At 45.4% G+C, this 14,727-nt stretch overlaps 1 protein-coding gene across 1 annotated transcript in view; it reads right to left on the bottom strand.

Moving 5' to 3' along the window:
- ubxn11 (UBX domain protein 11) overlaps positions 1 to 14,727 on the bottom strand; it is a 53,668-nt gene that overhangs the window by 15,700 nt on the left and 23,241 nt on the right.

Here is a 14,727-nt window from a genome sequence, read left to right as displayed (position 1 = left end):
TAAAACTCTGGGGATTTTTTTTGAGGGGCTAAACAAAGAAATTGATGACGACAGGGCAGTAGATATTGTCTATATGGAGTTTAGTGAGGATTATCATATCATATCATATCATATATCTACAGCCGGAAACAGGCCTTTTCGGCCCTCCAAGTCCGTGCCGCCCAGTGATCCCCGTACATTAACACTATCCTACACCCACTAGGGACAATTTTTACATTTACCCAGCCAATTAACCTACATACCTGTACGTCTTTGGATTAGATAAGGTCCACGAGGTAGGTTGATCGAGGAAGTTAAGTCACAGGGATCTCAGGTGTTGGTAAACAGATCTTAAACTAGCTGAGTGAGAGGAGACAGAAGGAGTGATAGCTGGGCTTTTTTTTTTACTGGAAATCTGTAACAAGTTGTCTACCACACGGAGTGGTGTTCGGACCTTTATTGTTTATACACGTAAATTAAATGACTTGGATGTGAATTAATGGGGCAGGATTGCAGACAACACAAAACTTGGTGGAGTCATAGAAAACAAAGAAGTTTGTTTAAGGGACATTGATTAGCGGAAAAGTTGGGTAACGAGTGGGCATAAAGTATGAATGTGAAGGGTACAAGATGATACCAGAATCGTGTTGATTCTTGTGTATTGTCTCAGTGTAATCTACTATTCTTACACCTTTGTACTTGAGTATGATTGTGCCCATTTATAGTAAGATGTTTATTGAACTGGTTGCAAAATAGGATTTTCACTGTGCTGAGGAGCATGTGACTATAAAGTACCATTGAGTAGAGGATCATGGGCCTAATGCAGGGAAATGGGATTAGCATAGATGACATTGCAGTTGACAAGGGCAGACGAGTTATCATGCGGGTAAGAGTCTAGAAATGCAAGTATAGCCACAGGATTGAGTTGCTCACCTATGACCGAGGAGAAAATTCTTCTCCAACGGTTACGTTTTGGAATTCTTGACTCGAGAGGATGCTGGTTTCTAGGTCAGTAATAAATTTCAGGTTGAGATTGATATATTTTTGAACTGCAGGAGAATCAATGATCATGGAAGTGGGGCAAGAAAGTGGAGTAAAGACCATTGGGTCATGCCAATTACTATCAGGACCATTGAATCTCATTCATAAAGTGATGGAAGGTGTCATCGACAGTGCAATCAAATGGCATTCACTACTGATAACCTACTCACCATTGCTAAGCTTGGGTTTGTCCAGGACGTGATTCCAGACCTTATCGCAGATTTGGTCTAAAGGGCCCAAAGAGTAGACTTTCAGAGAAAAAGTGAGAGTGACCATCTTTGATATCAAGGCAGCATTTGACCAGGTTTTGCATCAAGGCTTCCTGGTAAAACTTAAAAGTCAATGGGCATCAAAAAGGAAACACTCCAGTGGTTGAAGTCACACAAGGGAAAATGGTTTATGGATGGTCAATCGCTCAGCCCCAGGACGTCACTGTAGGTGTTCCTCAGGTCAATGTGTCAGACCTATCTATCTTCACATCAATGACTTCCTTGAAAGTGTCAGAAGTGGGGATGTTCGCTGATGACTGCACAATGATCAATCCTATTTGCAACTCCTCAGCAAATGAAGCAACACACACTTGCTTGCTAGACCTACAGTAGGCCACATTCAGGCAAGAACTGATAAATGGCATGTAATATTGGTCCCTCAAATCTGCCAGTAAATGACCATATTCAACAAGAAAGTGTCTAACCATCTACTCTTGATGTTCAAAGGCATTATTATCACCTAGTAGCCCATGATTATGGCGCGGCCTTGTCGAGGGAAGTGCCCTGTGAGAAAAGTGTGAGTCTTTGGCGAGGAGGCTGAGGGAGGGCGCCACACCAAACACTGCAGAGGGTGAGACGCAAGAAGGAAATGCCAAGCAAGCTGATTCAGTGTGATGCTTGCAGGATGCGGGAGGTCAAGGACACTGCTGGTGCCTCTGGCTGCTACAAGTGCGAGAAGTGTATCCAGGTACAGCTCCTGAAGGACCGTGTTGGGGAACTGGAGAAGCAAGTGGATGACCTCAGGTTCGTCCGAGAAACTGAGTCGTTCCTCGACAAGTCCTACAGTGGGATTGTTACACCAAAGGTACTGGAAGAGAGAAGGTGGGTGACGGTGAGAAATGGAAGGAAACATGGAGTGCAAAGGTCCCCGGGTGTTGTGCCTCTTGAGAACAGGTTCACCCACTTGGAAACTGTCGGGGAAGAAGACGTTACCACACTGAGCGGCAGACTGGCTTGCGAAGCAAAAAGTGCTGTTGAGCCAAAACCAAAGAGGCCGACATCAGGCATCGCTGTGGTAGTAGGAGTCTCCATTGTGAGAGGTACGGACAGGGGTTTCTGCGACAACAGGCGGGATTCGAGGATGGTGTGCTGCCTCCCTGGTGCCAGGATCCAGGATGTCACGGACAGAGTACAGGAAATCCTCAAGGGCGAAGGTGAACAGCCGGAAGTGGTAGTGCATGTTGGCACAAACGATGTCGGAAAGAAGGGGATGGATATTCTGCAGCATGACTTTAGAGAGCTCGGAAAAATGCTGAAAAGCAGGACCTATGGGGTGGTTATCTCCGGTTTGCTTCCAGTTCCTTGTGCTGGCGAGAGCAGGAACAGGGAGCTACACGACCTGAATGTGTGGCTGAGGAAATGGTGCAGGGGGCAGTGAGATTTAGATTCTTAGATCACTGGGCTCTGTTTTGGGGTAAGGGGGAATTGGACAAAAGGGATGGATTGCACCTTAACAGGTGGGGGACCAGCATTCTGGCAGGCAGGTTTGCCACCGCTACATGGGTGGTTTTAAACTAAATAAGGGGGGGGGGGGTCAAATGGGATAGTCAAGGATGGAGTTAAAGGGAAAGAGAGTAAAGGGATAGTTAATGACCCCAGAATTAACGGGAAAGAAAGCTCACAAAGGGATAGGAGAGTATGGCCAAGTGTAATAGGGATCGACGTGAAGGGTGAGATGAGTAAGGAATTAAAAGTATTGTATATGAATGCACGAAGTATAAGAAGTAAAGTAGATGAGCTTGAGGCTCAGTTAGAGGTTGGTAGATATGACATTGTGGGGATTACAGAGACGTGGCTGCAGGAGGATCGGGCCTGGGAACTTAATATTCAGGGTTAGACATCCTATAGAAAGGACAGGCAGGTGGGCAGAGGCGGTGGGGTAGCTCTGCTGGTGAGGGATGAAATTCAGTCCCTTGCAAGGGGTGACATAGGGACTGACGAGGTAGAGTCACTGTGGATTGAGTTAAGGAATTGTAAAGGTAAGAAGACACTAATACAGACCCCCAAATAGTAGCCCGGATGTAGGGTGTAAGATGCAGCAGGAGTTAAAACTGTCATGTAAGAAAGGTAATGACACTGTGGTGATGGGCGATTTCAATATGCAGGTAGACTGGGAAAATCAGGTTGGTTCTGGACCCCAAGAAAGAGAGTTTGTAGAGTGCCTCCGAGATGGATTCTTAGAGCAGCTTGTAATGGAGCTTACCGGAGAAAAGGCAATTCTGGATTTAGTGTTGTCCAATGAACCAGATTTGATAAGAGAACTCGAGGTAAAGGAACCGCTTGGAGGTAATGATCATAATGTGATTAATTTTAATCTGCAATTTGAGAAGGAGAAGGTTAAATCGGAAGTGTCAGTGTTGCAGTTGAACAAAGGGGACTATGAAGGCATGAGAGAGGAGCTGGCCAAGGTAGACTGGAAAGGGATCCTAGCAGGATGGACGGTGGAACAGCAATGGCAGGAATTTCTGGGCATAATCCGGAAGACGCAGGATCATTTCATTCCAAAAAGGAAGCAAGATTCTAAGGGGAGTAGGAGGCAACCGTGGCTGACAAGGGAAGTTAGGGATGGAATAAAACTAAAAGAAAAGATGTATAACACAGCAAAGAGTAGCCGGAAGCCAGAGGATTGGGAAACTTTCATAGGATAACAGAAGGTAACAAAACGAGCTGAAAAGATGAAGTACGAGGGGAAGCTGGCCAAGAATATAAAGAAGGACAGTAAAAGCTTCTTTAGATTTGTTAAGCGAAAAAGAGTAGCAAAGTCAAATGTGGGCCCCTTGAAGGCAGACACGGGTGAAATTATTATGGGTAACAAGGATATGGCAGGAGAGTTGAACAGGTACTTCGGATCTGTCTTCACTAAGGAAGACACAGACAATCTCCCAGATGTACTGGAGGACAGAGGAAGTAGGGGGGTAGAGGAACTGAAAGAAATTTTCATTAGGCGAGAAATTGTATTGGGTAGACTAATGGGACTGAAGGATGATAAATCCCCTGGGCCTGATGGTCTGCATCCCAGGGTCCTCAGGGAGGTGGCTCTAGAAATAGTGGACGCATTGGTGATCATTTTCCAATGTTCAATAGATTCGGGATCAGTTCCTGTGGATTGGAAGATAGCTAATGTTATTCCACTTTTCAAGAAAGGAGCGAGAGAGAAAACGGGGAATTACAGACCAGTTAGCCTGACTTCGGTGGTGGGAAAGATGCTGGAGTCAATTATTAAAGAGTTAATAACGGTGCATTTGGATAGCAGTAAAAGGATAAGTCCAAGTCAGCATGGATTTATGAAAGGGAAATCATGCTTGACTAATCTTCTGGGTTTTTTTTTGAGGCCGTGACAAGTAAAATGGATGAAGGGGAGCCAGTGGATGTAGTGTATCTAGACTTTCAGAAAGCCTTTGATAAGGTCCCTCACGGGAGATTTGTGACTAAAATTAGAGCACATGGTATTGTGGGTAGGGTGTTGACAAGGATAGAAAATTGGTTGGCAGACAGGAAGCAAAGAGTAGGAGTAAACGGGTCCTTTTCAGAATGGCAGGCAGTGGCGAGTGGAGTGCCGCAAGGCTCGGTGTTGGGGCCACAACTGTTTACCATATATATTAATGGTTTGGAAGAGGGAATTAGAAGCAACACTAGCAGGTTTGCGGATGACACAAAGCTGGGTGGCAGTGTAAACTGTGAAGAGGATGTTAGGAGGTTGCAGGGTGACCTGGACAGGTTGAGTGAGTGGGCAGATGCAGTATAATATAGACAAATGTGAGGTTATCCACTTTGGCGACAGAAACAAGGAGTCAGATTATTATCTCAATGGAGTTAGGTTAGGTAAGGGGGAGGTCCAGCGAGACCTGGATGTCCTTGTACACCAGTCACTGAAAGTTGGTGTGCAGGTACAGCAGGCAGTGAAGAAAGCTAATGGAATGTTGGCCTTCATAACAAGAGGATTTCAGTATAGGAGTAAAGTGGTTCTTCTGCAGTTGTATAGGGCCCTGGTAAGACCACATCTAGAGTATTGTGTACCATTTTGGTCTCCTAATTTGAGGAAGGACATCCTTGTAATTGAGGCAGTGCAGAGTACGTTCACGAGATTAATCCCTGGGATGGCAGGACTGACATATGAGGAAAGATTGAAAAGACTAGGCTTGTATTCACTGGAGTTTAGAAGGATGAGAGGGGATCTTATGGAAACATATAAAATTATAAAAGCACTGGACAAGCTAGATGCAGGAAAAATGTTCCCAATGTTGGGCGAGTCCAGAACCAAGGGCCACAGTCTTAGAATAAAGGGTTGGCCATTTAAAACTGAGGTGAGAAAAACCTTTTTCACCCAGAGAGTTGTGAATTTGTGGAATTCTCTGCCACAGAGGGCAGTGTAAGCCAAATCACTGGATGGATTTAAGAGAGGGTTAGATAGAGCTCTAGGGGCTAGTGAAATCAAGGGATATGGGGAGAAGGCAGGCACGGGGTATTGATTGGGGACGATCAGCCATGATCACAATGAATGGTGGTGCTGCCTCGAAGGGCCGAATGGCCTCCTCCTGCACCTATTTTCTATGTTTCTATGACCAATATCCAAGGGACACCACTGACCAGAAACGCAACTACACCAGTTCCATAAATACAGTGGTTACATCAGAGGCTGGATGTTCTGTGGAAAAGTGACTTCACTTCCTGACACCACAAGACCGGGGGTGATGGAGGGGGGGGGGGGGGGGGGGGTGATGGGAGGAGGTCCTAGTGCATGAAACAAAAAAAAATGACATTCAGGGCCAGCAAACTATTAGTAATGATAATGGAAATGTTTGGAGACACAAGAGATTGTTTATTAATGTACTATGTTTGCTGAAGTGGTATAGAAAATCCTGTGGTTGTGTAAAGTGTTATTAAAACAAAGTAAGTAATTTTATGTTTTCAAGCATTTCCTATGTATTCCACTGGACTAAACTGGAGTACATATAAGGTTGCCAATCTTTCGGGATTAACCAACTGGGTTCGGAAACCAAACACAGACCCAGAAGTTATTAGCATTTATTTCATTATTACCTCCCAACCTGTCCATCTAAGATGTAGGAGCACCCTGAAAACACCCAGTCTTAGGGAGAATGTGAAAACTCCACACAGGCAATGCCCTAGACGAGGGGGCACCTGGAGGATGCAAGATGCAAATGTTTAAAAAATGACAGCAGATTGAAACTCTCCAAATTTCTGAACTCTACCAAATATCGTGCAGGGAGAGTTTGAAGAAGTGGGTGTCTGAGGAACTGAGCCAGGGATCAATTGAGCTTGTTTTTTTCTTTGTTTTTTGCAAAAACATTCAGGAAAGGAAATCTTCACAAATATATTTGTGATGCTGCTGTTTGTTTACCTTTGCTGCATTTCTATGTTTAAACTCTTTCATGAAGAGACCTTTCTATGTTCCAGAAGATAGACACAAAATGCTGGAGTAATTCAACAGGACAGGCAGCATCTCGGGACAGAAGGACTGGGTGACATTTCTGGTCTAGATCCTTCTTCAGAGCCTTTTTCTATTCTCCAGGATGAATGTCACAAGTCTGACTAAAGGATCACTGACCAAGAAACTGCTGAACAGGCAAGGTGCAGAGTTTTAATATCATAACAGAATTCATGCAGGACTTCCAAGGCATGTCAAGTTCAGAATGATGTAGGGAATAGACTGGAATTTGGGGCGGAATCGCTACTTGGCTCCTCAGCCATGCTTTGCCAATTAATAAAATCATGGATGATCTGATGGCATCTTCAATGTAACATCCTTCTGACCGTCAGTAATCTTTCATCCCCTTGATCATCAAGAATTGTCTACTCTTAGTTCATCAAAGACTTTGCTTCTATTACTTTGAAACAAGCTCCATGGATTGTCAACTGAGAGAAAAAACCCCATCTTACCTTGGTCTCAAATGGCCAACGTCTTATTCTTAAACAGGAATCTCTAGTTTTTAATTATTTAATAAGTGGAAAGATGCACAAACTATCATGATTCTTCTAACTTTGTAGAGCTAGAAAATATATCCCAGTGCGTCATGGATCAACAAGAGGTGGGGGGGGGGGGGGGGTCAGTGGGTTGCAGCTGAGGTTGAGAGAGGCTGGGAAAGTTAGTGAATTTTGATTCAGATGAAAGCATCAAGTATTAAATTGGAATATCCAAGGAGGGGGAAGTGATTGGCTGGCGGGGTATTCTGTATTATTCACAAAATGCTGGAGTAACTCAGCAGGTCAGGCAGCATCTCGGGAGAGAAGGAATGGGTGACGTTTCGGGTCGAGACCCTTCTTCAGACTGATGTCGGGGGTGGGACAAAGGAAGGATATAGGTGGAGACAGGAAGATAGAGGGAGATCTGGGAAGGAGGAGGGGAAGGGAGGGACAGAGGAGCTATCTGAAGTTGGAGAAGTCGACGTTCATACCACCGGGCCGCAAACTGCCCAGGCGAAATATGAGGTGCTGCTCCTCCAACTTCCGGCGGGCCTCACCATGGCACTGGAGGAGGCCCATGACAGAGAGGTCAGACTGGGAATGGGAGGGGGAGTTAAAGTGCTGGGCCACCGGGAGATCAGTTGCGTTAATGCGGACCGAGCGCAGGTGTTCAGCGAAGCGATCGCCGAGCCTGCGCTTGGTTTCGCCGATATAGATAAGCTGACATCTAGAGCAGCGGATGCAATAGATGAGGTTGGAGGAGGTGCAGGTGAACCTCTGTCTCACCTGGAAAGAATGTTTGGGTCCTTTGATGGAGTTGAGGGGGGAGGTAAAGGGACAGGTGTTGCATCTCGTGCGGTTGCAAGGGAAAGTGCCCGGGGTTAGGGTGGTTTGGGTAGGAAGGGACGAGTGGACCAGGGAGTTGCGGAGGGAACGGTCTCTGCGGAACGCAGAGAGGGGAGGGGATGGGAAGATATGGCCAGTGGTGGGGTCCTGTTGTAGGTGACGGAAATGTTGGTGGATAATATGTTGGATCCGCTGGCTGGTGGGGTGGAAGGTGAGAACGAGGGGGATCCTGTCCTTGTTGCGAGTGTGGGGATGGGGAGCAAGAGCGGAGCTGCGGGATGTAGAAGAGACCCTAGTGAGAGCCTCATCTATAATGGAGGAGGGGAAGCCCCGTTTTCTGAAAAACGAGGACATCTCGGAAGCCCTAGTGTGAAACACCTCATCCCGGGCGCAGATGCGGCGTAGACGGAGGAATTGGGAGTAGGGGATAGACTTTTTGCAGGGGACCGGGTGGGAAGAAGTGTAGTCCAGATATTCTGTATTATATTCTGTATTCTGTATTCTGTATTATATTCTGTATTATATTCAGCCTGGAGTCTGGTTGTCCAAGTCTGAAGTGAAAGGTAAGTATTCAGAATGAGGAGCAGGTAATGGCATCTGTCCATAGAAGATACATGTGCCAGACTCCATTGTTACAGGCAGCATCCCTGGAGAAAAAGGATGGGTGACGTTTCCAGTCGAGACCCTTCTTCAGACTTGACTCTCTCAGACTTTAGTCTGAAGGGTTTCGACCCGAAACATCACCCGTCCTCTTTCTCCACAGATGCTGTCTGACCCACTGAGTTACTCCATCACTTTGTGTCTATTTTCAGTACACACCAGCATTGCAGTTCCTTTCTACACACTCCACAGTTACAGACCTGATTAAAGTGGTCCACCTTAAGTTGCACAGCAGGTGAGGCCTATTTCAGACAAAGAGATGTTTCTGCATGAGAGCCATCTCACATGAAGGCAAAAATGAATTTTGTTCAAGCAATGTCAAAATGTGCCCGACACATCATTTGACACCACTGCATTTCTGTGTGAAAGTTCACCATTGCTTGGCAAATCTGCAACCAAACGAGTGTTTTATTGGAAATATGTTTCTGGGGTTTTTGACAAAAGAAAATGAGGACAACCACAGTGAACTACAGATACATGATTCTGCAGATGCTGGAATCTGAAGCAGAAAATGAGTCGAGTAGCAACTGGTGGGTGGGTGGTGATGGAGGAAAGAAATCGTCAAAGTTTCATGGTCGAGACCCTGCATCAGGACTGAGAGTGAAAAGGGAAAATATCAAGAGGAGAGAGTGAGGGTTGAGACAGGAGCAAATGGAGCTAGGTAGGGGAGGGAGATGAATAAGGTGGAGACAATCGCTGGAGAGTATTAGGCAGGAATACCAAGGCTGCCAGTGCTGGGAAATGATAAGTACGAGAAGTTTTAATCGGAACTATTGAAGAAAAAAAGAAAGGGTAGATGGCAGTGGTCTGGTGGTGAACTCTGTGAATAGTAGATGGATGGAACGGAGGCAAAAATGGTGATGGGAAGCTAGAAAGTGGGGGGAGGAGGCGGTCGGTATGGGAAAAGGAACAAAAATGTGAAGACTTGAGGTGGAAGGATAAGAAAACACCACAGGTTACCTGAGATTGGAAAATTTACTGTTCATTCCATTGGGTTATAGACTACTCAGCCAGAATATGAGATGATGTTCTAGTTCATGCTGGCAATGGAGTATGCAAAGGATGGCAACTTGGTGTGGGAATGGGAAGGGGAGTTGAAATGGCATGCAACTGGGAGCTTGGGGCGACCATTACGGACAAAGCACAATTGCTCTGTAAACCAGTCATTAAGACTGTGTTTGGTCTCACTAATGTGGAACAGGCCACATGGAGGGTACCAAATGTAGCAGACAAGGTTGGTGGAGATGCACATATATTTTGGTCAACCTAAACCACACTTATAGATTTAAGTAGATGACAAGTAACTGCCTGGTTTAGTTTAGTTTAGAGATACAGTGCGGAAACAGGCCCTTCGGCCCACCGAGTCCGTGCCAACCAGCGATGCCTGTACACTCGTGCTATCCTACACACTAGGGACAAGTTACAATTTTTACTGCAGCCAAATCAACCTACAAACCTGTACCTCTTTGGAGTGTGGGAGGAAACCGGTGCTCCCAGAGAGAATCCACGCAGTCATGGGGCGAACGAACAAACTCTGTACGGATAGCATCCCTAGTCAGGATCAAACCAGGGTCTCTGGTGCTGTAAGGCAGCAACTCTACCGCTGCGCCACTGTGCCGGGATGGTGTTGGGATAGGTGCTCTTCAGGATTATGGGAATACAGCACTATGAAGCCCTGTGTCCTCAATATGGATCATAGATTGCAAAATAATTTCTTTTTGCACAATTCAGAAACCGAGTACAGTTCTCTGCCCTTCACAGCAACTATGTGTCTCAGTCCACAGAATAGAGGTATCCCCTCTTCCTCCCTTTGTTCAGTTGAGATTGTTCCACTGGAAGTGGTCAGAGAGGCACATAGAAACCAGATATGATACAGCAATTAAAGCCTGATTTATTTTCCTGTGGAAGCTGTGAAGAAAGAATATTGCAAAGACAAAATCTCAGAAATTAAGAGAGCAACATGTTGGATGATTGTGAAAGAAAAAGCCGAGGGAAATGGTCTGCACGTCAGGGTATGTGTTCTGTGGCTCAAAGAAATGTTGAGGTAGTTGGGTAATTCCTGTTCTATCTAAGAATTTAAAATTGCCCTTATGATGGATCATGGATGCTGCTACTATGATTGTTGTCAGCAGAATGTAGAATCTGCCCCAGGGTGTAATTGAGGGCAGTCAGGGTGCTTGAGACCTCCAGGATCACACTGTTCATGTTGTGCTCCAACTTTTGGATGCCTTTCATAACCGGCTCCTCCAGGCTGGGATAACTGGAGCCCAGGAGAGAAATCTCAGCATCCTGCAGTACGGTTACATCCTCCTCAAGGACATTCTGGGGTTTACAAGTCAGGACATCAGTGTACGACAAAGCCTGCTCTGGTTGAGGAACTATGGACTGTGACTCACTTTCACCGGACTCAGTCATGCAAGATTGCCATGGCTGATGGTGGCTGCTGTCCCTGTCTGCACGATTATGATCACTGAAGTCTGCAGGAAAGAAAGATAAGTTCATCACCAGCTGTGACACGCAAGGGCAAGCAGCAATCTCAGTCAGCTGGACTATTTCAAAGTAATTGTGCCCATTTTCAAAAAAAAGTATATTTCTAGTGATTTCTAAAATAATGTACTTCCCAGAAGTGTCATAGAATGAAGAGAGTTACAGCACCAATGAAGCCATTCTACACATCCGGTTCAATAGACAATAGGTGCAGGAGTAGGCCATTCGGCCCTTCGAGCCAGCACCGCCATTCAATGCGATCATGGCTGATCATTCTCAATCAGTACCCCGTTCCTGCTTTCTCCCCATACCCCCTGACTCCGCTATCCTTAAGAGCTCTATCTAGCTCTCTCTTGAATGTATTCAGGGAATTGGCCTCCACTGCCCTCTGAGGCAGAGAACTCCACAGATTCACAACTCTCTGACTAAAAAGGTTTTTCCTCATCTCTGCTCTAAATGGCCTACCCCTTATTCTTAAACTGTGGCCCCTGGTTCTGGACTCCCCCAACATTGGGAACATGTTTCCTGCCTCTAACATGTCCAACCCCTTAATAATCTTCATACTGGCTCTATGTAAGAACAGTTGAGTTTGTCTCACATAGCCCTTTCCTTTCAAATCCTCACCCAGCTCCTTTTTGAACGATACAATGGATCTGCTTCCACGTGCAATGTATTCAAGACCACAACCACTAACTGTTTTCCTCGTGAGTCATTTGACTATTTTATCAGTCACATTCATTCTACACTCTGTTTTTTTGCACTTCCTCTTTCGACTGTTTAAAGTAACTATCTGATTACCATGTGACCTCTTCTGTTCCAAGGAAAACACCAGCTTCTCCAGTCTAAAGACCCTCTCATAATTTTTATAAATCTCTTTATTGTTCATAAATCCTTTATATATTTCTTAAAGTGCGAATCCTGGATGTAGAATATAGAGGGTTTGGATACATACATGAGGGGGTGGGGGGGGGGCATGGAATACCTTTGGCAGATAATGTAAAGGAGAATCCAAAGATTTTATATATGCAAGAGTAAAACTAGGTAATGATTACGGTCCCTTAACGATCAACAAGGTCATCTATGTGTGGACACACAGGAGATGGCTGAGATGTTAAATAAACATGTCTTGTCTATATTTACCTTGGAGAAAGGCATGGATGCTAAAAGAAATTCAGGGATGTTAATAATGATGTCTTGAACAGAGCTCATATTGCAGAAGAGGGAGTGATGTATTTTTTTAAAAATGCACTACGATAGATAAATCCCCAAGACCTGACCAAGTGCATCCTACAACATTGTGGGAAACTAGGGAACTAATGGCTGAGCCATGGCAGAGATAGTTGTATTATCCATGGCTACGGGTGAGATGATGGAGAACTGGGGGGTGGCTAATGCTCTGCCTCTATTTAAGAAAGGCTGCAAGGAGAAGCCTGAGAACTACAGATCGTAAGGGCTGCACAGTGATGCGGCTGGTACAGCTGCTACCTCACAGCTCCAGAGACATTGGTTCAACACTGATGCCTGGTGCTGTTTGCGTGAAGTTTTCAAGATCCCCCTGTGACTCTGTGCGTTTCCTCAGGGTGCCCCAGTTTCCTCCCACATACTAAAGACATGCTGGTTTGTTGGTTAATTGGCCTTTGTAAACTGCCCTTATGGTGCAGGGAGTGGATGCAAAAATGGGTTAACATAGAACCAGTGTGAATGGGTGATCGATGATCGGCTTGGACTTGGTGGGTCGACGGACCTGTTTCCAAACTGTATTGTTCAAAATAATTACACGAGTTGTTGGTATGTTATTAAAAGGAATTCTGAGAGTCAGGATCCATTTGGTCTTGGAAAGGCATGGACTGATTGGAGATAGTCAGGCTGGCTTTGTGTGTTGGAAATCACATCTCACAGATTAGATTTTTTGAAGAGTTGACCAAGAGAAGATTGACAAGAGGGAGGTAACAAATGTTGTATTCTTTTACTTCTGCAAATTCATGCAGTAATTACCGAGGGACTACGCCCTTTGCAAGAGTGAAACCACAGGTCCTGTTACCACAGAGCATGGTCCAATAAATCAACCTCAGATCAATGTCACCAAGATATAATGGCCTTGATTTCTCCACAAAGCGTAATGAAGCTTCAATTTAAGCAGCTTAAGTGCCTGAAAATATGATAACGTAAATACGTTGAGGAAATGAGGCTTGACAATGTAGCAACAGCACTAACAAAAGTATGAGAGGCTGTGACCTTCAGATAAGCAATCTACAAACTGCTGTGTCAAAAAAAAACCCAACTACAAACGATACCTCCTGCTGTGGTCAGGGTGTCACACCAAGTCAGTTTGACAGTGGCACCAAGGTGTAAGTAATATTAAATTCCCTGAACCCATCATGCAGAGCATGCGGCAGTTTGGTTTGGATTTGGAAAATGGCGCCAAACATGGTGCCTCTTGCATGCAGGCTCAATAGACTATTTCAGTACAACTGCTAATTGGGGGTGGTAAGGTGATACACCATTGAACTGTAAGAAAATAATTTCATTGTGTGTTTGCACTTCACACGAGTGACAATAAAGCACCATTGAACTGATTAATCAGATTAATTGAGGTTTAGTGGTTTAATCTTCAATGTGCACCCCACACCCCCTCCCACTCGAGGTATTCATCCCACAGTAATCATGAGATCTGGGTTTCCTTGAGAGGAGAGTTAAGGCTTTTAGTTGATGTCTCATCCAGGAAGATTACACCCCTGACAGTGAAGTAACACAAAGAAGTGTCACATTAGGGGCAGCACCATGGCGCACCAGGTGGAGCTGCTGCCTCACAATGCCAGAGACCAGGGGTTTGATCCTGACCTTGGATCAAGTCAAATTTATTTGTCACATACACATACACGATGTGCAGTGAAATGAAAGTGGCAATGCCTGCGGATTGTGCACAAAAAAGAATTACAGTTACAGCATATAAATAAAGTTAATAAGTTACTATAGTGTAGACAAAAAATTAGTCTCTGGGGTTATAAAAGTTGACGGTCCTGATGGCCTGTGGGAAGAAACTCCGTCTCATCCTCTCCGTTTTCACAGCGTGACAGCGGAGGCGTTTGCCTGATCGTAGCATCTGGAACAGTCCGTTACTGGGGTGGCAGGGGTCCCTCATGATCTTGCTTGCTCTGGATCTGCACCTCCTGCTGTATAGGTCCTGCAGGGGGACGAGTGTAGTTCCCATGGTGCGTTCTGCCGAACGCACTACTCTCTGCAGGGCCATCCTGTCCTGGGCAGAGCTGTTCCCAAACCAGACTGTAATGTTGCCGGACAGGATGCTCTCTACAGCCCCAGAGTAGAAGCAATGAAGGATCCTCAGAGACACTCTGAATTTCCTCAGTTGTCTAAGGTGGTAAAGGCGCTGCTTTGCCTTACCCACCAGTGCGGCAATGTACATTGCCCACATCAGATCCTCTGTGATGCGGACTCCCAAGTATTTAAAACTGCTCATCCTATCCATAGTAGACCCATTTATCTCCAGTGGCGTGTACGT

The sequence above is a fragment of the Rhinoraja longicauda genome, chromosome 27 (genome assembly GCF_053455715.1).
Source record: "Rhinoraja longicauda isolate Sanriku21f chromosome 27, sRhiLon1.1, whole genome shotgun sequence".
Taxonomy (NCBI): Eukaryota; Metazoa; Chordata; class Chondrichthyes; order Rajiformes; family Arhynchobatidae; genus Rhinoraja; species Rhinoraja longicauda.
Note: the sequence above shows the minus strand (reverse complement) of the source record. Positions and strands in the feature narration are given on the sequence as shown.